Source organism: Schistocerca cancellata, chromosome 3 (assembly GCF_023864275.1).
Source record: "Schistocerca cancellata isolate TAMUIC-IGC-003103 chromosome 3, iqSchCanc2.1, whole genome shotgun sequence".
NCBI lineage: Eukaryota > Metazoa > Arthropoda > Insecta > Orthoptera > Acrididae > Schistocerca > Schistocerca cancellata.
Window position 1 is genome coordinate 356752594 of NC_064628.1, and position 25300 is coordinate 356777893.

Here is a 25300-nt window from a genome sequence, read left to right on the forward strand (position 1 = left end):
AAAAGTCTGATGGTCTTAGGTCTGGAGAGTGTGGAGGCCAAGAAACTGGACCACCTCTACCTATCCATCCGTCATGCAATATATTACTTAAACGCCTATGAACATTAACACTGAAATGAGATATAGCTCGACAGTGCATGAAGCACTTTTTTTGTCATAATCCTTAAGACACATTTTCTAACAGAACAGGTAGAGTAAGCGTGGTACGTTTCCCCATAAGCATGAATGGAAGAACATGAATCCCTAACAAATTCACCAACAATGCCGGCCTAAACGTTGACAGAAACTCTTCGTTGACGACGTGCTTACATAATTTCGTGAAGATTCTCGGTGGCTCGTGATAAAGGATAAGAGTGGACCCAAAATTGAACCTAGTGGGGCTTCCTTCGTTGTTTCTCCCTTCCCATTAACGTTTTTCTCTTTCAACATTATTTGAATTATTCAGCACAACATTTTCATTCTGTTTGTTAAGTATGATTCAAACCAGTTCTAGTTTCGATGATTAATGTGACTATGAAAAGAAGGTAGATAATGAGCTCTAACATGGAAATGAAGCATTTCCGAACGCGTGTCCGTATGACATTTTATTCCTCTATGTGTGAGGAATGTAAGATCCGTCATAACTTATTTTTACATCCAGTATTTTCCACATGTTTAGTACCTTTATTTCTTAAGTCTTTGAAAACACTAGCTTTGATCATATGAGTATGTAATTTCAGACTGTTAATTTAAAAAGGTACCATCAATATTGATATTAAAAATGTCAGAAATGTACTTTACATATACTAATGAAATAGGGTAAATTTTTTACACATCAAAATATATCTTCAAAAATCTATTAAGCGGATCACGATCAAAGGTTGGAAATACAATATGTTTCATGTACCACACGTCAAACTAAGTTCTTAGGGCACGATACGTCAGTGAACTCTCATAATTAGTTGTATAAAGAAATGACAGTTTTGTAATGTTGCCCTCTCTTTGATAAATTTCTGCCGGCCCTTATGCTCTGGAATGAACGAATGCGACACTTGGCGGAAATCCATCACTTATATGGAGACATGAAGTTCGCCTGGCCTCTTTCGGCGTTATTCGGGAAGAACGGACCAAGTGCCGTGCCGGCACCAGAGTTCTCCGTCTCTCTTCCTTTCATTGGGACGACGCAGTAGTTAAATAACAGGACACGCATTCGAGAGGGGCGGGGTTCAAATCCCCGCCCGGACATCCGAGTTTAGCGTGAATTCGCTGAATCATTTCAGTCGCGTGCCGGCCTGTTTCCTTTGAGAAGATCGTGGCCTCTTCCTTGATCCATCATTGCCTAATCCGAGCTTCCGTGCCGTCCCTAACGACCGCGTTATCAATAGGCTTCGTTTCTAAATCAGCAGTGAAAAATAACTAGCCACACGATAACAGTCTGTGCGTTACCAGCACTGCCTGTTACGTACGTCTGTACTGGCCGTGGTCCACAACACCACCCTCATTTGAGTCCGACTTCCAGCAGAGAGGTGGAATCATTTCCTGCCCGCATCTCGTGGTCGTGCGGTAGCGTTCTCGCTTCCCACTCCCGGGTTCCCGGGTTCGATTCCCGGCGGGGTCAGGGATTTTCTCTGCCTCGTGATGGCTGGGTGTTGTGTGCTGTCCTTAGGTTAGTTAGGTTTAAGTAGCTCTAAGTTCTAGGGGACTGATGACCATAGATGTTAAGTGCCATAGTGCTCAGAGCCATTTTTGAATCATTTCCTCACTCTTGATAGCTCCCAGAAAATTTGGAAATTTGTGGTAAGGACTATGGGACCAAACTGCTGAGGTCATCAGTCTCTAGGCTTACGCACTACTTAAACTAACTTACGCTAAGGACAACACCCACACACCCACACACCCATGCCCCATGCCCGAGGGTGGACTCGAACCTCCGACGGGGGTGGGGGTCGCGATAGCTCCCAGAGAAACGTCGGTGGATCGTGCCTGAGGGGGCGATCAAGACACTAATTGGAGTGATCTGAGGTAACTACTTCGACATAAATCGAGACGGCGGCGTCGGGAATCAATCCTCTTTCCTCCCAACATAGTCCACTCGTCACGCGATATTTCTCTTAGCCACGCCCGTCGTTGTCCGCAGTGCTAGCAGAATTGGTGGGCAGCCGCAGAACGTTTCTCCTCTAAAAAGAAAAGTTTCCTCAGAAGCTGACTGCAGTATTTTTTCCTTGGGCGGACGATAACTTAACATCTGCAAACGTCTCAAGACCCGTGCCACAGTCCCAGAAATTAATGCACCTTTGTTATTCTGTTGATATAAAATTGGGAATAACTTCGGCGTAGTGTAAGAAAAGATATATATACCTAGCGAGTTGGCGCAGTGATTGGCACACTGGACTCACATTCGGGAGGACGACGGTTCAAACCCGTGTCCAGCCATCTTGATTTACGTTTTGCGTGATTTCCCTAAATCACTTCACTTCAGGCAAATGTCGGGATGGTTCCTATGAAAGGACACGGCCGACTTCCTTCCCCAAATCCGATGGGACCGATAACCTTGCTATTTGGTCCTCCCCCCCCCCCCCCCAGACCAATCAACCAAAAGATGTATATTCTAATGTCATAGTCCGCGTCAGCTGCAATGAAATTCGGAGCAGCAGAAGAAGCTTTTGATTTCCAGCTCATATTTACTAACGCCAGCAGGTGGATTCGCACTTGGTGTCGTTGCGTATCTGGAACTTCTTTCTCATATTTCTCAAGATCGCATTGCAAACCAGTTCTGACTAGATGTTGTGATGTCACAATTGCTTGTCTTTCATATTGATACTAGAGAAATATTTCTAACATTGTAAGACTACTTCATTAACATGTCTTTTTGTAGCACTTAAGCATATGGGAGAAAAATTCAATCCTTTTCTGGACACGAGAGTATGTTGTTGTATCGGTTAATACACGGTCCACTCACATTAATGTGACCGCCGCCTAAGTTCGACGTCAACGTGCAATAACCACTAACACATGACAGGTGGCAGCACTAGCAGTGGAGGCCATATAGCGCGTGTCGCGAGGGGCAGGGGTGGGGGTGGGGGTGGCGGGGGCGGAGGGGGGACGGAACAGTCGTTGTCCTAATGCAAAATGGAGTGACTTATCTGAGGTCCAAAAGTATATGATCATTGCCGTTCAAGCCAAGGGTGGAATTATTTCCGAAATGGCTAAGTTTGCAAACTGTTCGCATGCCGCCGGCCAGAGTGGCCGAGCGGTTCTAGGGGCTACAGTCTGGAACCGTGCGACCGCTACGGTCGCAGGTTTGAATCTTGCCTCGGGCATGGATGTGTGTGATGTCCTTAGGTTAGTTATGTTTAAGTAGTTCTAAGTTCTAGGGGACTGATGACCTCAGAAGTTAAGTCCCATAGTGCTCAGAGCCATTTGAACCATTTGTTCGCATGCCAACGTGGTTAAAGTCTACTGCGCATTAGCAAAATGGTGCTACCCAAAACCGGCAACTATGGTGCACCAAGGGCCATAGATGAAAGGGATGAACGACGGCTGCGAAGATGTGTATGGCCGAATAAGACGTTCTGCTGGTGAGTAATTGCCCCCAGACAAACCAAGGGGCTACAAACGCTGTCCTCTCGACGACCGTTCACCGAATGTTGCTACGTGTGCACCTTCATAGCAGGCGCCTGGTTCAAGCACCCACGCTGACTGCTGTTCACCGGCGACGAAGTCTGGAATTTGCACCCCTGGACGTCCACTGAGTTGCGACAGGTGGCCTTTTCAGATGAACCACGTTTTATACTCTATCTGACAGATGGCTGTTGGCGTGTATGGCGTGAAACGTGTGAAAGCAAACACTGCGCAACAGTCGTCGGATGGGTCCAGGCCAGAGGATGGGGTGTTATGGTCTGGGGAGGGTTTTCGTGGCATTCTCTGGGTGATCTCGACATTCTGGAAGGAACAAGGGAGCAACACAAGTATGCTTCTGTCCTTAGGGACCGTGTCCACCGCTACACGCACTTTGTTTTTCCTCGGCACTGTGGCATCTACCAGCAGGACAATGCAACGTGTCAGACAACTGGCAATGTACGTACGTGGTTCGAAGAGCACCGTGATCAGTTTACCGTACTCTTCTGGCCATCAAATTCCGCCAATTAAAACTCAGTCGAGAATCTGTGGGACCACCTCGACCGGGCAATTCGCGCCATGGACCATCAACCGAGAAACCTAGCGCAGGTAGGTGACAAGACTCCTCATCCAGAACCTCACTGACCTCTTCCTCCAAGTCTGGCAGCGGTCCGCGCTGCAAGAGGTGGTTATTCAGGCTTCTGACAAGTGGTCACTTGTATGTGGCTGGACACTGTATCTGCAGCTCTTAGGCCACTAAGAATCATTGTCCTGTATATGAGTGGTACGATTTACAAGCTATTTCTTATGAAGTAGAAGGGCTACCCCAGTTTGTGGTCTATCTAATACAACTGTAAACATTTATTACGTTCGCGACTAAAATTAACACGTCACAATAATGGAGAGCAACACTGTTTACATCCAGCTGTAAGTTTAAAGTCCTTACTACAGAGTGCAGATAGCAAGAAACTAAATGCGGAGAAAAGTGTATTAATACTCAATATCCGAGTATTTTGTAAAGTTATACCCCTTAATCAAGACGTGGAGTACGATGATTGTGGTAGCGTAATAAAAGACCGTTTGGAGGCAGCTGGAAGAAACAGCGTACGTTATCTGTGAGAGGGAGTACGCTTACTAAAATCTCACTTTTTCATTCCCTTTTTGGCGACTGATATCTTAAATCTGTCCGTTCTAGTTGGTTTGGCTAGATTATGTATTGATCACACTTCAGAACTGAAAAACACTTAAGAAGAACCGTCTACAGTTATCAAATACGAAGGAAGATTGACTTTAACGTACCGTTGATACCGAGGTTATTAAAGACGGAGCGCAAGCTCGCATGGTGTCAAGGATGGGGAAGGAAATCAGCTGTGCCTATTCAAAGGAACCATCTCGGCATTTGCCTGGCCACAAATGAAGCAATACGGTTGGTACTCTCATTACCGGAGTAAATGTTTATCTCCCGATCAAGACAGCTTACGAGTTGGCCTCTGTGAAAGCCTCAGAGCAGTTTGCTGTTAGTCAATATCTTCAAAAAAAAAAAAAAAAATGTTTAAATGTATGTGACTCCCTAAGGGACCAAACTGCTGAGGTCATTGGTCCATAGACTTACACACTAGTTAAAATAACTTTTGCTAAGAACAACACACACACACACACACACACACACACACACACACACACACTCGAACCACCGGCGGGAGGGGCCGCGCAATCAGTGACATGGCGCTTCAAACCGCGCGGTCACTCCGCACGGCGTCAATATCGTAATGTTCTATATTTAATCACTGTAGTTGAACTAGATTTCTAAGCCTACTTGTCATGTTCACTTTCCAAAATGCTTTTCACAGGGTCTCAGTGTAGTTAGAGACCACCAATTTGGGGAAGTTATAGGATTATAGTTGCTGGTCTGTTTATATTGAAACAATCAGTTAGCTGGATACACATGGGTTGCCTGACTGAGGGTGGTTATAGGGCTAAACGACGAGGCCATCAGTCCCGCGATTCAAAAGTTACTAACGCAAGATATTGGGTCTGCTAAAAGTGGGCGGGTCCTGTCAGAGGGGTCAAAATACAAAGCGAGGAACCTAAAAATACACATAGTAGAAGGCATAAAAGGATAGGTCAAATCTAAAACCTAGAAAAACAGAGGGATAAATCAGCGGTCACTGCAAGGGGGGAGTGGTCATGGGCCCCAGGCCTACAAAATACGAAGAGAGGACCCAACCACAACCACCCTGCCCCTGCTCGAGGAGTAAAGTAAAACCTTATAACTGAAAATAAAAACCACTTTCACGTAGGAAACTGAATACCAGTTCAACCATCCGTGAATCGTCTGCTAATATTAAAGACAAGGAATCTGGAAGGCTATACTTAGTACGACGGGCGAAAAGAAGGGGACATTCCACCAATATAAGGGATATCATCAGTCTGGCTCCACAGCTACATTGTGGGGGAGTGACTCGTTACGAAAGGGAAACAATGTGTGAGCCTAATATGACTGATGCGTAGGTGGCATAAGACAGCGGGATCCTTCCGAGATGAGTGGAAGGAAGGGCGCCAAATTGCAGTAATCTCCTTGAGTGTGAGGAGTTTATTACTGAGAGCAGTAGCGCACCAGATGTCATTCCACTTTTGGGCAAAGAGAGATTTGATGTGTATCCGCATATCTGCACCTGGAATCATGAAAGGGAGCGGGGGGACAAGGATCTACCTTCCTAGTCAAAAGGTCAGCCAGTTCATTCCCGGGTATACACATGAGTTGCAGTAGACACTTTACTGAAGTTTTTCGATTATATCATTGAGGTCGATACCACCGCCCTTTCGTGATATATAAGACACTTTTTTCTCTCTCACTTAGAATTAACATTTGAAGCGTGCCTAGTGGGAAAGCTTCACTTACGGACTGAGAAATGTTTAACTGTACTTGCCGGCACTGAAAAAAACTCATCTTAATACGAAGGCAAACTGATAGTAAAAACTGCAGAGTACTCCTCATTCGGAGGAAGGGTACTATTTCCTTGGGAACAGGTAACACAGAACACGTTCTGTTAGCGTTTTTAGTCGAAGGCACAGTGTTAGTAACTGCGTAATACGGCTGATTCACAGAAAGACAACTATCCCTAAAACAACAGGAAACACGTAACGTAATCATCGATCCATTTTAGTCAGTCCGTGGAACAGTCTGCGAACGCAAGTTCCCTCCGCGTGAGAAATATTACGTAACTTACGTAAGGAGTGTGTGCAGCCTTCCAGCCAGCTATCTGCAGTTGGGCACGAGACCGAAACCTGTAAGGCCAAAACAAGGAACTGACTTGACGAAATTGTAAATGACGTCAAGCGTACGGAACAGTATCTCCTCTCCACAAAAGTCTGTGCAGATGACGCTTGTGGATGTCGACGGAGAACAGTATACACATTGTGGGGCAGGAAATACAGCACTCAGCGAAGGCCTAATAACGTACCTAACGTCTTGGACGGCATCCAATGTTACCCGTAAATCAGCCCGCACAAGCGATCGTTGGCTAACGAAGGCCATCTCCTAGCGCAAGCGGCCAGTATGCCGGGAAAGATCAATGCAGAGCCCGTTAACTGTAACTGAAGAAAAGCAGGTGACCACAATTACCTTCGTAATATTTAAATGAATCGCCCTACATTAATGTCAACAGAAAGGTGACTGGAGACGCAGAAGTTGCTGGGATAAATTTGCTAATCTTCTGACATAACAGAGAAAACTCGAACTCAGGAGGAAAAATTAGTGTTTAACGTCTCGTCGACAACTACGTCATTAGAGACGCAGCACAAGTTCAGATTAGTGAACGATGAGCAAGGAAACAGTTCGTACCCTTTCAAAGGAACCATCCCGGCATATGCCTGAGGCAATTTTGAGAAATCGCGGAAAAACTTAAAATTGGGTAGTCGGGTGGGGATTTGAACCGTCGTCTTCCCGAGTGGCAGTTCCGTGTGCTAACCACTGCGTCACCTCGCTCGGTGAGAAAACTAGAGTGGAATAAATCAGATTGTAGTACATGAGAACAACAAAGTCGTCTGTTGCGTTCCCATAGCTCCATATGACTCTCACTCGAAGACCGAGAACTAGCTACGGCTTCAGTTTTTATTTTTGTATCAATGGCTTCTTCAGTATTTAGATCTCAACCGCAGATGCTGTCCCCCAGGAAAAGATCTTCAATTTTTTCAAATTCCCATAGTTAATAGAGTAGATTTAACCATATCACGATGCAAGATAAAATAATTAAAGCAGATAACAGAACTCAGTTTTTTCTCCAGTAAAATAAAATTATAATAGCAATTAAAAGGCTGGTGTTTGTCTACTGATATTAGAACTCAATGACAACTGGCGTACGTGGTTGTAAAAGCCATGCTTTCACCCGAATTCAGATTTTGTTTTTCCTGATGCTCCTCGAACAAAAGCAGAAGTCGCGTACCATTCGATAAGGCTGCGTTCCATATCAAACTATTCGGCAAGTAGCAAAGTCGTATGTAACTGAAGCCTTAAGTACTAACGTGCTCTAAATTTTAACGTTTCCTGAAAAATGAATGTCAAACAATCTAGCTTGAAACAGAATAAAATATTCCACAATACGGTGGGGGAGCAACGGGAGGTAGGACTTTATCAATTTCTGACAGCAAAAAAGTTTTTATGTAATAATCGGATTAAAATTCTAATCGAAAAACAAGTTTTTCGTAAAAAAAAGAAACGAATACCGCAGTTCTCTGTAATCCAAAGTGGAAGGAATAGTACAGGAATAAAATAATTTCGTAAGGAAAAGAGGTTGTCTCCGTCGATCATGACCGTCATGGAATTCTAAATAAGACGAAAGATGAAATCAGGTACTTACAGATACAAACAGGAGGTGGTTCATTTCCCTACACCATAAAATTTGTTTTGTTGTAACGCAGCTACCAAGAGAAATGACATCACACCTCGTTCAGCAGCACTGATACCTCGGGACAGCGACATATACGTCACTATTTCGATGTCCATTACTAATTACTTTCAATGTACACACTTCGGTTAGTATGCAATGAGTGCTCCTATCGCTAGTGCGCGCCATATGTTGCTCAATACAACCTGTTTATTATATTCTGCAACGTTATAGAACACAGTAGCTGTCCCTGTCAGTAGGGTGACAGGTACAAAAAGATGAGTGATGTAATACATGTAACTAAGAAACGCTGACTCACATGTTATAAGAAAAGCAACGTAATAAGAGCAGAACAGATGCGAGTAAAGAGATTTTCCTCACATCACTGCATGTGGTGCAACTAAGGACATGGTGCAGTTCCGTCCAAATGGTTTGCGATTAATGCACAGTTAGATGTTTACAAAATACTGCACTGTATTATTTTCCTACTGAATAGGAAAAATATGAAATTTTACCTTATTTTATGATAAAATCATGATCATTTCAGCACCACAGCAACCGGACATAAGTATAATTTATTGACAATATGGCAGTTTATTTCGAACACTTGGGGAAACTAATTTTTAAAATTACTATCACACATGTTCTTATGAAATAGATACTGGACCTAAATTAGAATATCAGAATTGTTACGTGAAGGTTACGGAATCTATACTATGAAGTAAAACGCAAAAAAATGTCACTGCTACGGTACCAGAAAATTCATTGCGCAAAATTTCTTCGTTGCTGAATGTTCATAAGAGCAATAGTTTTTAAAACCGTCGACACGCGTGTCAAGGCAGTACAGACATCAAAGAAGAATATTATTTTCTCCACCACCATATGACGAGAAGAAACAAGGTACTCACTTCGCTTTGCAGCCGTCGGGAGATAAACGTCAAACGCCCGGAGCTGCGGTACGCTATCGTGTTCGTCTTGTGCGCCTGAAGGCTGGCGGTGTTGTGATACGCTGTGAATCGCGCAGCACCGCAGCCAGCGGAGCGAAATGCGCATGCGCCTCGTGAGCCAATAGCGGCGCTCGGCGACGGCGTGCGATCGTCGGATTCGTTAAGAGCAACAATGAAGCGCAGCGCCAAATTTGGTGTCGACGCGGCCTCAACGCAGGCCACATTGCGGAGGCCAAGGTCGGGATTAACCCAATTACAGTTTCCATTGCAGAAGACGCGCAGTTGACGGAAGCTCAAACGGATGAGCTGCGGTGGATTTAAAAACACAGGCAGTGTGTATTCGTCTATATTTCGGCCACGTACTACCGTGTTTTACAGACTACAAGACGCATTTTTTTTCTACGAAAAATTGCCTCCAAAATTAATACGAAAGTGGCCAGTGTTTGATTTAAAATTCCCATCGGTCTTAAAAATGACCATATATTCGATGCCACGGGGAACCTATCTCTATCTGGCATCACTGGATTCAAATGGCAGTGCATTGATGCGACGAACATGAGTTGCGGGGATTCACAAGCTTGCTCGCTAATACTGTCTGCCTCCCCCCCACCCCCCACCACCCCGCCGCCAAATCACTAACCCAGAACACTGTCTAGCCTATGATGTTTCGCTGTAGTCTACTGTGCCGGTGAACTTGAACTGAAAGTGATATGTGTTATCGGTAACAGTATAATATTTTTGTTAGTAGCTATGACGCGAGCTATAAGTTGAAAGTAATAGCACATACAAGAGAACGTGGAAACAGCAGCTGAGCGGCATTTCGGCTCTCCACCAATGGGAAAAAAGAAACATTCGAGATGGGCGGACTAGAAAGGAAGAACTGAAAAAAATGAGAAAGACTAAATACGCAAGTAGAGACTGAATACAAAATGGCCAAAATTAGAAGATGACGTGCTGAAGTGGATTCAAGGACACCGTCAAAATGGCACTGGAATTAATACAAAAACGATTCAAATATACGCTTGTAAGCTAGCGCTACAGTGGAACTTAAGACTTTAAGGGTGGAGTTGGTTTTTGTTACAGGTTTATGATGCGTCATGGACCTAAAATGCGAACCAAAAGCAAATATCTCGGAAAATACCACAAGAGTATGAAGAGAAAATATTGTCTTTCCATCGCTTTATTACTCAACATCGAGAGAAAACCAGTGTGGAACTAAGCCGAATAGCGATAATGGACGAAACTCCTCTAATATCTGATGTGCGGAGTAACAGAACTATTGCCACGAAAAGGTACTATAACTGTACTTATAAAAACAAGTGGACATGAAAAAATGCACTACACTGTTGTTTTTTCATGTTGTTCTGTCAGTACTAAACTTAATCCAACGATCATTTCGAAGCGCGAAACAGTGCCAAAGACTTCTGAAATACCGCCAGGTGTTGTTTTTTCACGTACATGACAAGAGTCGGATGGACGAGGCTGTTATGAAATTACGGATTAACAGAATGTGGGAGAGAAAAAATGTGTTTATTGAAGAAGAGTTCTCTTCTTGTGCTAGATCATTTTAGTAGTCATTTGAAAAGTTCTGTGAAAGAGATACTGAGACAGGGAAATACAGAGCTTGCTGTTATTTCGGGAGGACTTACTACAGAATTGCAAACCTCTTCATGTCATCCATTTAAAGCACATACGAGAGAGGAATGGAACAAATAGATAATGGATAAAACTGAACATGAACTGAGGCCAAAGGGAGCTTTAAAACGGCCTACAATCAAATAAGTGTGTCATTGGATAAAACAGTCGTTGTCTGGAGTGACAGAAGACATTATTGTTAAATATTTCAAGAAGTGCGGCATAAGTAACGCTCTCGGTGGCAATGAAGACCGTCTTATACACGAAGAGGACAACGATGACGACGAAGAGGAAGAAGAAAGTTCAGATTACGATTTTAAAGGTCAGTTCAGTTTTATAAACTAAGAATTCTTCGCAATCTAATAATAAAAACGTAAAAATGTTATTTTTTAAAAAAAACTTGCTTAAAAATTGATGGGCGTGTTATAGACTGTAGAGTCTTATAGTCTGTAAAATACGATAGCAATGAGGCATGGTTAAATACAGCTGCCTAGTGGAAATTCACGGATCAATCAGCGTATTGGTCAACACCTGAAGATTCAGTGACTAAATGTGTTACATTTTCCAGGAATGATACTGCTTCGAAAAACATATAAATAGATTCGTTATTTCTCGACTGCTGAGAATGTCATATGTAGTTGTCTGCAATAATCTAACTGGATAAATCGTTGCTCCACGATATTGTTTTCAAGTTATCTTCTCTTGCATTGCCCTTCTAGGGAAAGGTTACGTTAGTCGTACCACCGAATAAGCCGTACTCCAGTTTACAAAATGCGACATCAGGCTGTGTAGAACTGAACTAAATAGTCGCGTGAGTGAGCAAAAACAAAGGAGCTGAACACTGGCTGTCGTGGCGGAAAAATAATTAACAAGTGTTCTAATAATTTCCGGGTATGCAGCCGGATCCCGTCGACATTCTGCCACGATATTTCGGCCCAGAGACGTCCGGCCATCATCAGGTGAGTACACAACTACTGAAGAGCCCACTTCGCACATTGCTGAGGGATGGACCCTCTTCCGGAAACGAAGTTCTAGCGCTTACGCGCTTCTCCTTCTGAAATGGCGGGGTGATGCTACGGGATAACATGGCGGGTGTTTCTTCTGCTTGACTTGTGCTGGGCTGAAGAGCCCAGGTGCAGTCGCGGTATTTATGCCGAATCTCGCGCATGTGAAATGTACTGGCATCCTACAGCGCATGCGTCAGGTGTTGACATGCGCAGTATAGCCGAGTTGTACGTGCTGCCCTCGGTGGTGGAAATAAAGGTTCATCTAGTCATTGAGTATCGAATGACACTGTCGATTCCGCTGTGATTGTATAATTTTAATAACAGGATTCCAATTTTTATCCAGCTGAAAGCCGTTGTCACGATTTATAAGATTATTGGCAAGACGTATTTCCACTGATTCCTTGATTACGGAATCCCAAAAACCGGAAACCGGGGATAAAATTTTTGTTACATTGTATTCCATTGAATGTCCCAAAGAAATACAGTGCTCTGCTACTGCCGATTTTGACGGTTGCCGCAGACGGGTGTATCTTTCATGTTCTATACATCGTTCATGGACAGTTCTTGTCGTCTGGCCAATATATGCAGCGCCACATTCACAGGGAATTTTGTAGACGCCTGCCTTCTTCAGTTGTAAATCGTCTTTAACGGATCCAACCAGGGCCCGGTTCTTTGCTGGTGGACGAAAGATAACCTTGATTTTATTTTTCTTCAGTAATCGGCCTATTTTCGACGACACATTCCCGGCGTATGGAAGGAACGCAGTTGATTTAAAGTCATCATCTGCGTCCTCAGTGCGTTGCTTCTTGTTATGATAGTTGCGCATGGCCTTCCTTATTTGGCGAGAAGTGTAGCCATTCTCTTTGAAAACCTTCTCCAAGTGTTCTAATTCTGCGTGGAGGTTTTCATCATCCGATATTATATGCGCTCGATGTATTAAGGTACTGAGAACACCGGCTGTTTGTGCTGGGTGATGACAGCTTGACGCCTGGAGATACAGATCTGTGTGAGTCGCTTTCCTGTACACAGAATGTCCTAATGACCCATCATTTTTACGGCGTACTAGCACGTCTAGAAATGGTAAAGTGCCCTCTTTTTCAATCTCCATCGTAAATTTGATGTTCTCATGTAATGAGTTTAAGTGATGAAGGAATTTCTCCAGTTCCTGTCTGCCATGAGGCCATACAGCAAAAGTATCATCTACGTACCGCCAGAAGACCGTAGGCTTTAAAACAGCAGACTCAAGTGCTTTCTCCTCAAAGTCCTCCATAAAGAGATTAGCTACCACAGGCGACAAAGGGCTCCCCATGGCGACGCCGTCTGTTTGTTCAAAGAATTCGTCATTGAACAAAAAGTACGTTGAGGAGAGTATATGTTCAAACAAGGCCGTCATTTCTGCACTGAATAAGTTACCAATAAGATGTAATGATTCCATTAAAGGCACTTTGGTAAAAAGTGAGACCACATCAAAGCTGACTAATAAATCCGAGCTGCTAAGCTTAACTTCCTTCAAGCGACTGACAAAATCCTCGGAATTACGTATATGGTGGCAACACTTACCCACATACGGCTTTAGTAACGAGGCCAGATATTTTGCTGTAGAATAGGTTGCAGCACCAATATTACTCACTATTAATCGTAGTGGGGCACCATCCTTGTGTATCTTCGGAAGACCGTAGAGTCTTGGTGGTACTGCATTGTGTGGTCTCAATCTCTTGATAACTTCTTCAGGTAGAGAACAGTCGTTCAAAAGGGTAGTAGTTTTCCTTGATATTCGGCTTGTTGGGTCCTTTTCAATTCTACGGTACGTAGAATCATTTAGCTGACAATATATCTTCTCGTTATAGGCTTCTCTTGTCAGAAGAACTGTGGCGTTACCCTTATCCGCAGGCAGTACGACTGTGCTAGTATCTTCTCTCAGGCTGCGGAGAGCAGCTCTTTCAGCTGGCGAGATGTTACTCCGTTGTGGCGCACATTTCAACAACGTTCGGCAAGATTCACGTCGAATTTCGTCTGCAGAATCCACAGGGAGACGTCTAATGGCTTCCTCGATGGAACTGATGAAATCCGTTAAAGGCAGTGAGGCAGGTGTAGGAGCGAAGTTTAAACCTTTCGCAAGCACTGACATCGTCGCATCGTCAAAAGATTTCTCCGTGAGGTTCACCACGGATCGTCCAGAGATAGCTTCTTGCGGTTTTCGTGTTACGAGTTGGCTAAACTTCGCACTTTGTCTGTTCGTACTGTCCCTGTGAGCCCAGTCTGCCTTGGCCCAGGATACGCCGTCAATCCAGTCCCAACTAAGGGAAGAACATCTTGCTGAAATCTTCAGATGTAAATAATATAAATTCCTGGCGACAGCGTCTGACTCACGTCGCGTAAAACGGATTCGTTCTCTTACTAAAGCCAGACTCGCCTTGCGTTTTATATTGTTGGCAGCCACACTATTAATAAAATGAACAACTCTGGCGAAAGTTGGAATCAAGTTATTGTCTCTACATTTCAGTAAAAAATTTAGTGAACACAGCAACCTGGCTCTTTTCTCACGTAATTTATCCAATACGTGGATATCCTGAACCATCTCCTCCCCGTAAAGGTATTTGATGTGACTTCTGAAATTTTCCCGGCGTATTTCTTCTTCTAATAATTTCCGGGTATGCAGCCGGATCCCGTCGACATTCTGCCACGATATTTCGGCCCAGAGACGTCCGGCCATCATCAGGTGAGTACACAACTACTGAAGAGCCCAGGTGCAGTCGCGGTATTTATGCCGAATCTCGCGCATGTGAAATGTACTGGCATCCTACAGCGCATGCGTCAGGTGTTGACATGCGCAGCATAGCCGAGTTGTACGTGCTGCCCTCGGTGGTGGAAATAAAGGTTCATCTAGTCATTGAGTATCGAATGACACTGTCGATTCCGCTGTGATTGTATAATTTTAATAACAGGATTCCAATTTTTATCCAGCTGAAAGCCGTTGTCACGATTTATAAGATTATTGGCAAGACGTATTTCCATTGATTCCTTGATTACGGAATCCCAAAAACCGGAAACCGGGGATAAAATTTTTGTTACATTGTATTCCATTGAATGTCCCAAAGAAATACAGTGCTCTGCTACTGCCGATTTTGACGGTTGCCGCAGACGGGTGTATCTTTCATGTTCTATACATCGTTCATGGACAGTTCTTGTCGTCTGGCCAATATATGCAGCGCCACATTCACAGGGAATTTTGTAGACGCCTGCCTTCTTCAGTTGTAAATCGTCTTTAACGGATCCAACCAGGGCCCGGTTCTTTGCTGGTGGACGAAAGATAACCTTGATTTTATTTTTCTTCAGTAATCGGCCTATTTTCGACGACACATTCCCGGCGTATGGAAGGAACGCAGTTGATTTAAAGTCATCATCTGCGTCCTCAGTGCGTTGCTTCTTGTTATGATAGTTGCGCATGGCCTTCCTTATTTGGCGAGAAGTGTAGCCATTCTCTTTGAAAACCTTCTCCAAGTGTTCTAATTCTGCGTGGAGGTTTTCATCATCCGATATTATATGCGCTCGATGTATTAAGGTACTGAGAACACCGGCTGTTTGTGCTGGGTGATGACAGCTTGACGCCTGGAGATACAGATCTGTGTGAGTCGCTTTCCTGTACACAGAATGTCCTAATGACCCATCATTTTTACGGCGTACTAGCACGTCTAGAAATGGTAAAGTGCCCTCTTTTTCAATCTCCATCGTAAATTTGATGTTCTCATGTAATGAGTTTAAGTGATGAAGGAATTTCTCCAGTTCCTGTCTGCCATGAGGCCATACAGCAAAAGTATCATCTACGTACCGCCAGAAGACCGTAGGCTTTAAAACAGCAGACTCAAGTGCTTTTTCCTCAAAGTCCTCCATAAAGAGATTAGCTACCACAGGCGACAAAGGGCTCCCCATGGCGACGCCGTCTGTTTGTTCAAAGAATTCGTCATTGAACAAAAAGTACGTTGAGGAGAGTATATGTTCAAACAAGGCCGTCATTTCTGCACTGAATAAGTTACCAATAAGATGTAATGATTCCATTACCTTATCTTTCGTCCACCAGCAAAGAACCGGGCCCTGGTTGGATCCGTTAAAGACGATTTGCAACTGAAGAAGGCAGGCGTCTACAAAATTCCCTGTGAATGTGGCGCTGCATATATTGGCCAGACGACAAGAACTGTCCATGAACGATGTATAGAACATGAAAGATACACCCGTCTGCGGCAACCGTCAAAATCGGCAGTAGCAGAGCGCTGTATTTCTTTGGGACATTCAATGGAATACAATGTAACAAAAATTTTATCCCCGGTTTCCGGTTTTTGGGATTCCGTAATCAAGGAATCAGTGGAAATACGTCTTGCCAATAATCTTATAAATCGTGACAACGGCTTTCAGCTGGATAAAAATTGGAATCCTGTTATTAAAATTATACAATCACAGCGGAATCGACAGTGTCATTCGATACTCAATGACTAGATGAACCTTTATTTCCACCACCGAGGGCAGCACGTACAACTCGGCTATGCTGCGCATGTCAACACCTGACGCATGCGCTGTAGGATGCCAGTACATTTCACATGCGCGAGATTCGGCATAAATACCGCGACTGCACCTGGGCTCTTCAGTAGTTGTGTACTCACCTGATGATGGCCGGACGTCTCTGGGCCGAAATATCGTGGCAGAATGTCGACGGGATCCGGCTGCATACCCGGAAATTATTAGGAGAAGAAATACGCCGGGAAAATTTCAGAAGTCACATCAAATACCTTTACGGGGAGGAGATGGTTCAGGATATCCACGTATTGGATAAATTACGTGAGAAAAGAGCCAGGTTGCTGTGTTCACTAAATTTTTTACTGAAATGTAGAGACAATAACTTGATTCCAACTTTCGCCAGAGTTGTTCATTTTATTAATAGTGTGGCTGCCAACAATATAAAACGCAAGGCGAGTCTGGCTTTAGTAAGAGAACGAATCCGTTTTACGCGACGTGAGTCAGACGCTGTCGCCAGGAATTTATATTATTTACATCTGAAGATTTCAGCAAGATGTTCTTCCCTTAGTTGGGACTGGATTGACGGCGTATCCTGGGCCAAGGCAGACTGGGCTCACAGGGACAGTACGAACAGACAAAGTGCGAAGTTTAGCCAACTCGTAACACGAAAACCGCAAGAAGCTATCTCTGGACGATCCGTGGTGAACCTCACGGAGAAATCTTTTGACGATGCGACGATGTCAGTGCTTGCGAAAGGTTTAAACTTCGCTCCTACACCTGCCTCACTGCCTTTAACGGATTTCATCAGTTCCATTGAGGAAGCCATTAGACGTCTCCCTGTGGATTCTGCAGACGAAATTCGACGTGAATCTTGCCGAACGTTGTTGAAATGTGCGCCACAACGGAGTAACATCTCGCCAGCTGAAAGAGCTGCTCTCCGCAGCCTGAGAGAAGATACTAGCACAGTCGTACTGCCTGCGGATAAGGGTAACGCCACAGTTCTTCTGACAAGAGAAGCCTATAACGAGAAGATATATTGTCAGCTAAATGATTCTACGTACCGTAGAATTGAAAAGGACCCAACAAGCCGAATATCAAGGAAAACTACTACCCTTTTGAACGACTGTTCTCTACCTGAAGAAGTTATCAAGAGATTGAGACCACACAATGCAGTACCACCAAGACTCTACGGTCTTCCGAAGATACACAAGGATGGTGCCCCACTACGATTAATAGTGAGTAATATTGGTGCTGCGACCTATTCTACAGCAAAATATCTGGCCTCGTTACTAAAGCCGTATGTGGGTAAGTGTTGCCACCATATACGTAATTCCGAGGATTTTGTCAGTCGCTTGAAGGAAGTTAAGCTTAGCAGCTCGGATTTACTAGTCAGCTTTGATGTGGTCTCACTTTTTACCAAAGTGCCTTTAATGGAATCATTACATCTTATTGGTAACTTATTCAGTGCAGAAATGACGGCCTTGTTTGAACATATACTCTCCTCAACGTACTTTTTGTTCAATGACGAATTCTTTGAACAAACAGACGGCGTCGCCATGGGGAGCCCTTTGTCGCCTGTGGTAGCTAATCTCTTTATGGAGGACTTTGAGGAAAAAGCACTTGAGTCTGCTGTTTTAAAGCCTACGGTCTTCTGGCGGTACGTAGATGATACTTTTGCTGTATGGCCTCATGGCAGACAGGAACTGGAGAAATTCCTTCATCACTTAAACTCATTACATGAGAACATCAAATTTACGATGGAGATTGAAAAAGAGGGCACTTTACCATTTCTAGACGTGCTAGTACGCCGTAAAAATGATGGGTCATTAGGACATTCTGTGTACAGGAAAGCGACTCACACAGATCTGTATCTCCAGGCGTCAAGCTGTCATCACCCAGCACAAACAGCCGGTGTTCTCAGTACCTTAATACATCGAGCGCATATAATATCGGATGATGAAAACCTCCACGCAGAATTAGAACACTTGGAGAAGGTTTTCAAAGAGAATGGCTACACTTCTCGCCAAATAAGGAAGGCCATGCGCAACTATCATAACAAGAAGCAACGCACTGAGGACGCAGATGATGACTTTAAATCAACTGCGTTCCTTCCATACGCCGGGAATGTGTCGTCGAAAATAGGCCGATTACTGAAGAAAAATAAAATCAAGGTTATCTTTCGTCCACCAGCAAAGAACCGGGCCCTGGTTGGATCCGTTAAAGACGATTTACAACTGAAGAAGGCAGGCGTCTACAAAATTCCCTGTGAATGTGGCGCTGCATATATTGGCCAGACAACAAGAACTGTCCATGAACGATGTATAGAACATGAAAGATACACCCGTCTGCGGCAACCGTCGAAATCGGCAGTAGCAGAGCACTGTATTTCTTTGGGACATTCAATGGAATACAATGTAACAAAAATTTTATCCCCGGTTTCCGGTTTTTGGGATTCCGTAATCAAGGAATCAGTGGAAATACGTCTTGCCAATAATCTTATAAATCGTGACAACGGCTTTCAGCTGGATAAAAATTGGAATCCTGTTATTAAAATTATACAATCACAGCGGAATCGACAGTGTCATTCGATACTCAATGACTAGATGAACCTTTATTTCCACCACCGAGGGCAGCACGTACAACTCGGCTATGCTGCGCATGTCAACACCTGACGCATGCGCTGTAGGATGCCAGTACATTTCACATGCGCGAGATTCGGCATAAATACCGCGACTGCACCTGGGCTCTTCAGTAGTTGTGTACTCACCTGATGATGGCCGGACGTCTCTGGGCCGAAATATCGTGGCAGAATGTCGACGGGATCCGGCTGCATACCCGGAAATTATTAGAAGAAGAAATACGCCGGGAAAATTTCAGAACTCACAATTAACAAGTGAATTTCTTTGACTGTTTCACTTACATTCTCTCGCTCATTTGTAAAGAATTTAGGAGAAGAATACAATGATGAAATAACTGCTTTGTATCATGTACATTTTCGTGGTACTCAACCATTCATTTAAGCATAATCAAACGTTAGAAAACATTGATGTTGTGCCTGGAGCTCTGGTTTCAAAGGCCAGACGTCTCAGTGCCTAAGTGGTATCGGAAGAGAATTCGTTAATCGTATCGGTATGACTTTAACGTTCATGGATATTACATGCCAAATGAAAACTGATAGTTTCAGTTGAATAATATGACGAAGAGAGCGTACAGTAAGTGGATGAAATTTAACTCAAACATAGGAGTGGTGAAATTGCATTCAGTGAAGCATGTAGAAGATATAATATACCAAAGCCAACACTGCGTCTTCATATAAAGGGTCTAAATGAAATGTAAAACTTTGGAAGACCTGATGATATGACAGCAGAGAAGGAAGATGAAGCACATAATTAGTTTACAGTCTAGTGTCTTTGGGGTAACTGTTACTGAATTAAGGAAATTTGCCTATCAGCTTGCTGACAAGTATCGTCCAACGCTTCGCTTCAATAAATAAAAAAGATAGCCGTCAAGAATGGTATTACAGGTTTATGAAAGATCATCCCACTATGTCCTTGTGAGTTCCTGAAGCAATATCGATGGCACGAAGGAAGGGGCTTAATAAAGATCATGTTAACGAGTTTGCTGATAAACATGACAATTGTTCAAAAAATGTTCAAATGTGTGTGAAATCTTACGGGACTTAACTACTAAGGTCATCAGTCCCTAAGCTTACACACTACTTAAGCTAAATTATCCTAAGGATAAACACACACACCCCTGCCCGAGGGAGGACTAGAACGTCCGCCGGGACCAGCCGCACAGTCCATGACTGCAGCGCCCCAGACCGCTCGGCTAATCCCGCGCGGCTAGACATGACAATTCTAGATGAATAAAAGTTTACCGCTGACCAAATACAAAGTGGATGAAACCGCATTATCCACAGCTCACAAACCGTCTAAAATACACACATCAAAAAATGTTTTGCATCACCCCGGTTTCCAGAACTCTTGAAGATAGACGTTGACAGTAGATATTGTATCACAGACACCGTCCCTTTGACTGTTCTGAGATGTCACTAAACCCGCCCAAAGATGTAAACAACCATGCATGAGCATCGCCTTTTAGACGGAGGGGGTCTGACAGCCGATCAGTTCCAGTGATTCCACCAGGAAGAAGGTATACGGCTCGTGTTGTCTGTAGTTCAACCATGTCTAGACGGTCAATACCGCCGTTCGATTGCGTCCGCATTGTTACTTCGTGCCAGGAAGGGCTCTCAACAAGGAAAGTGTCCAGGCGTCTCGGAGTGAACCAAAGCGATGTTGTTCGGACATGGAGGAGATACAGAGATACAAGAGCTGTCGATGACATGCCTCGCTTAGGCCGCTCAGATGCTACTACTGCAGTGGATGACCGCTATCTACGGATTATGGCTCGGAGGAACCTGACAGCAACGCCACCATGTTGAACAGTGCTTTTCGTGCAGCCACAGGACGTCGTGTTACGACACAAACTGTGCGCAATAGGCTGCATGATGCACAACTTCACTCCCGACGCCCATCTTTGCAACCACGACACCATGCAGCGCGGTACAGATGGGCCCAACAACATGCCAATGGACCGCTCAGGATTGGCACCACGTTCTTTTCACCGATGAGTTTCACATACGCCTTCAACCAGACAATCGTCGGAGACGTGTTTGGAGGCAACCCGGTCAGGCTGAACGCCTTAGACGCCTTAGACACACTGTCCAGGGAGTGCAGCAAGGTGGAGGTTTCCTGCTGTTTTTGGGTGGTATTACGAGGAGATGACGTACGCCGCTGGTGGTCATGGAAGGCGCTGTAACGGCTGTACGATACTTCAATTCCATCCTCCGACCGATAGTGCAACCATATCGGCAGCATATTGGCGAGGCATTCGTCTTCATGGACGACAATTCGCGACCCCATCGTGCACATCTTGTGAATGACTTCCTTCATGACAACGACATCGCTCGAATAGTGGCCAGCATGTTCTCCAGACATGAACCCTATCGAACGTGCCTCGGATAGACTGGAAAGGGCTGTTTATGGACGACGTGACCACCAACCACTCTGAGGGATCTACGCCGAATCGCCGTTGAGGAGGCGCCAATCTGGACCAACAGTGCCTTGATGAACTTGTGGATAGTATGCCACGACGAATACCGGCATGCATCAATGCAAGAGGACTTGCTACTGGGTATCAGAGGTGCCCGCGTGTACAGCAATCTGGACCACCACCTCTGAAGCCCTTACTTTATGGTGGTACAACATGCAATGTGTGGTTTTCATGAGCAATAAAAAGGGCGGAAACGATGTTTATGTTGATCTCTATTTCAATTTGCTGTACAGGTTCCGGAACTCTCGGAACCGAGGTGATGCAAAACTTTTTTTGATGTGTGTAATTGCCAGAAAAGACAAACACTGAGTGGGTGCAATCATAAGAGGAAAGAGAGGGTTTCACAACGACATGCATGTTTATCAAGTGACTTCATATCTCCGATGGTAATTTTTAAGCGCATAAGTATAAATGGTACCTTAAAAACTAGCTCCATCAAACACAGCGTTTCGATGCTTGACAGATGGATGGATAACATCAGAACTGTTTGTTCGTTGGCTAGAAAAGTTCATAAAACCTACAAAAGGAGAAAAAAGGGACGATAAACAAATTTTACTTTCACTGGATGGACATAGCACACATACCAAAAATCTAGAGACATTTCAGCTAGCTCATGATTATGGTATAATCATGCAATCATTTCCTGCTCGCACGACTCATCATCTACAGATAGTTCCTTAAAATACTATAACACAGCTTCAATGAAGCTCCATCTTCGTGGCTACGTTCAAACCCTGGCGGTGTCATAAAACAAGGTTGCATAGTAGACCTCAGATCAATTTGTATGGGCATAGCACTAAATGGCTTTAAGCCAAAAGGCTTGAGGTCATGTGGCAGAATTGTCGTCAAAGAAATGGACTTTGTAGCTACGAGGGCCCTTCAATAAGTAATGCGCCACATTTTTTAAAAAAGCCATTAATATACATAGAAAAAAACTCCTTGTTGGTGCTTCACATTTTATGTTTGTTCTGTGCGCCGGTGAAGTTTCGAACCGTTCTGGAAGATGGCAGATCCGTAGTACAGCGTTAAAATGGCGTCTACATACGAGTCACGTTACTGAATTCGTGTGTGCAGAAAAAGCAACCGTGGTGAACATCCATAAGCGTTCGTGTGCAGTGTATGGCGATGCTGCAGTTGACAGGAGTACAGTTGGGCGATGTGTAAAGGAAGTTGCAACCTCAGGAGATGCAGAAACAGAGCTCCAAGAGTAACCACGCCCGGGACGTCCTGTCGCAGTTGCTGCTCCAGCCATGCTGAATCGTGCGGATGCCATTATTCCTTGCCTACCGGCGTATCACAACTCGACAATTGGCTCTACAGTTGTCGGTCAGGTTTGGGCGTGCGTCTGCAATGATCGAGAGTCTCGGATAGAGGTGCTCACGATGGGTTCCACGAATTCTCACAGCGGACCACAAGATTCAAAGAAAGGCCTTTCATCTGAATTGCTGAAGCGTTTTGAGATCGAGGGAGAAGCCTTTCTGTCACTGCTCTCCATCGGGAACACATTCTGAAGATGCCAAAAGTGTCAGTCATGCAGTGAAAACATGGCTACGCCTACAGGGAAAGAGCTTTTACCAGCATGGAATACTTACTCTTCCACAACGCTGGGGTACGGCCATAGAACGCGATGGAGACTACGTAGACAAATAGGACATGGACAAGACATGGTGATGTATATTGTCCCCAAATTCTGACTCTTAACAATGAATGTGTTCTGAAAAACAAAATGTGAGGCATTACTTACTGAACGGCCCCCGTACTGTGCATGATGTTCTCAACCAGAGCAAGGATATTTTGTATTTGTGAGGAAGCTGGTGCAAAATTTTAAGTATCTTGGAAGCAGGATAGACACCGACTGGAAGTGCACCACAGAAATTAAAACAAGGATAGCAATGGCAAAAGAGGCGTTTTATAAGAAAAAGAGAATTTTCTGCAGCGGTCTGGACAGAAAACTCAGGAAGAGACTCAAATGTCTTGTATGGAATGTTCTTCTATATGGCGCTGAAACATGGACTATGAGGAAGAAAGACAGAGAAAGCTGGAGGTTTTCGAGATCTAGACATGGCGGAGGAGGGAAAGAATAAGTTGGATGGACAGGGTGAAAAATGAAGAGGTACTGAGAATAGTGGGAGAGAAAAGACAGTTACTAGATGTAATAAAGAGAAGAAAAAGAAATTGGATTAGGCATATATTAAGAAAGAATGACGGACTGATAAAAACAGTTTTAGAAGGTTATGTAGAAGGGAAAAGGAAGCGAGGAGGGAAGAGATTCCAGATACTGGATGACGTGATGGACGGTACAACATACAGCAGCCTTAAGAAGGAAGCAATGGATCGCAGAAAATGGAGAGGTTCAAATGGTTCAAATGGCTCTGAGCACCATGGCATTCAACATCTTAGGTCATAAGTCCCCTAGAACTTAGAACTACTTAAACCTAACTAACCTAAGGACATCACACACACCCATGCCCGAGGCAGGATTCGAACCTGCGACCGTAGCAGTCCCGCGGTTCCGGACTGCAGCGCCAGAACCGCTAGACCACCGCGGCCGGCAAAATGGAGAGGCAAAGGACATGCTAATATAGCAGATAACTGATGATGGAAGCTGGTTGACAGCTTACGAAGTAAAGATTCGGAGCTCGCAAGAAAATTATGTAATTTAAATTATCCTAAGAAATACATTAACTACCCCTATATGTTTCTCCCAATTTTCAGCCTTCCCTTGTTTGCTTGGTACTGCCTCGCCATCTGAGCTGTTAATATTTATGTAGATGATAAGAATAACGCTGTCTCGTGGGTCCAAAAGAGCCCTGTGGCAGGTATTAATATTAAACAGCAAGTGTAACAGCACAGAAAATAGACCTGGGTCCGGAAGAAAATCTCTACAATTTTCCTAGAAGAAGAATCTTTCTCATAGACATGCGTGCTTATGCAGCCTTGCGTTTCTCCTCTAGGCATCCCTGCTTTCGGTATTGCCCTTGCTCTCGATCTTACTTTTTAGGAGTCTGTATTCCTTTTAGACTGCTCCATTTTTCTACATCTTTATACACCCTAAAACAAAAAAGGCACACCACAAAGGAATTATCCGAATGGGACGGAAACTGGTAGCTGTGATGTATATGTACCGAAAAGCAAATTGTCACAATTTCAGAAAAACTGGATAGTTTATTCAGGAGAAAGAGCTTCACAAATTAAGGAAGTCAGTAACGTGTTGGTTCTCCTCTGACCATTACACAAGCAGTTACTCGGTTTGGCATTGATGTATAGAGTTGTTGGACGTCCTCCTGAGATATATCATGCCAATTTCTGTCCAACTGGCTCGTTAGATCACCAAAAGCCGGAGTTGGCTGCAGGACCCTCCTAACACTTGCAGTGTTCTCAATAGGGGAGAGGTCTGGCGAGCTTGCTGGGCAAGATAGGGGTTTGGCAAGTAGCAGAACCTCTCACGATGTGCGAGCGAGCGTTATATCGCTGAAATGAAAACCCAGGATGGCTTGTCATGAAGGGCAACAAAACTGGACATAGGGTGTTCAAATGGTTCAAATGGCTCTGAGCACTATGGGACTTAACTACTGAGGTCATCAGTCCCCTAGAACTTAGAACT

General features: G+C 44.2%; 1 long non-coding RNA gene across 1 annotated transcript in view; it reads right to left on the minus strand.

Annotated features, from left to right (window-relative positions):
• LOC126175044 (uncharacterized) overlaps positions 1–9505 on the minus strand; it is a 309906-nt gene extending 300401 nt beyond the window's left edge. Inside the window, exon 1 of the long non-coding RNA XR_007535515.1 lies at positions 9392–9505. This is a non-coding gene — a long non-coding RNA (uncharacterized LOC126175044). The remainder of the gene's footprint in view (positions 1–9391) is intronic.
• Between the last annotated feature and the right edge of the window lie 15795 nt (positions 9506–25300).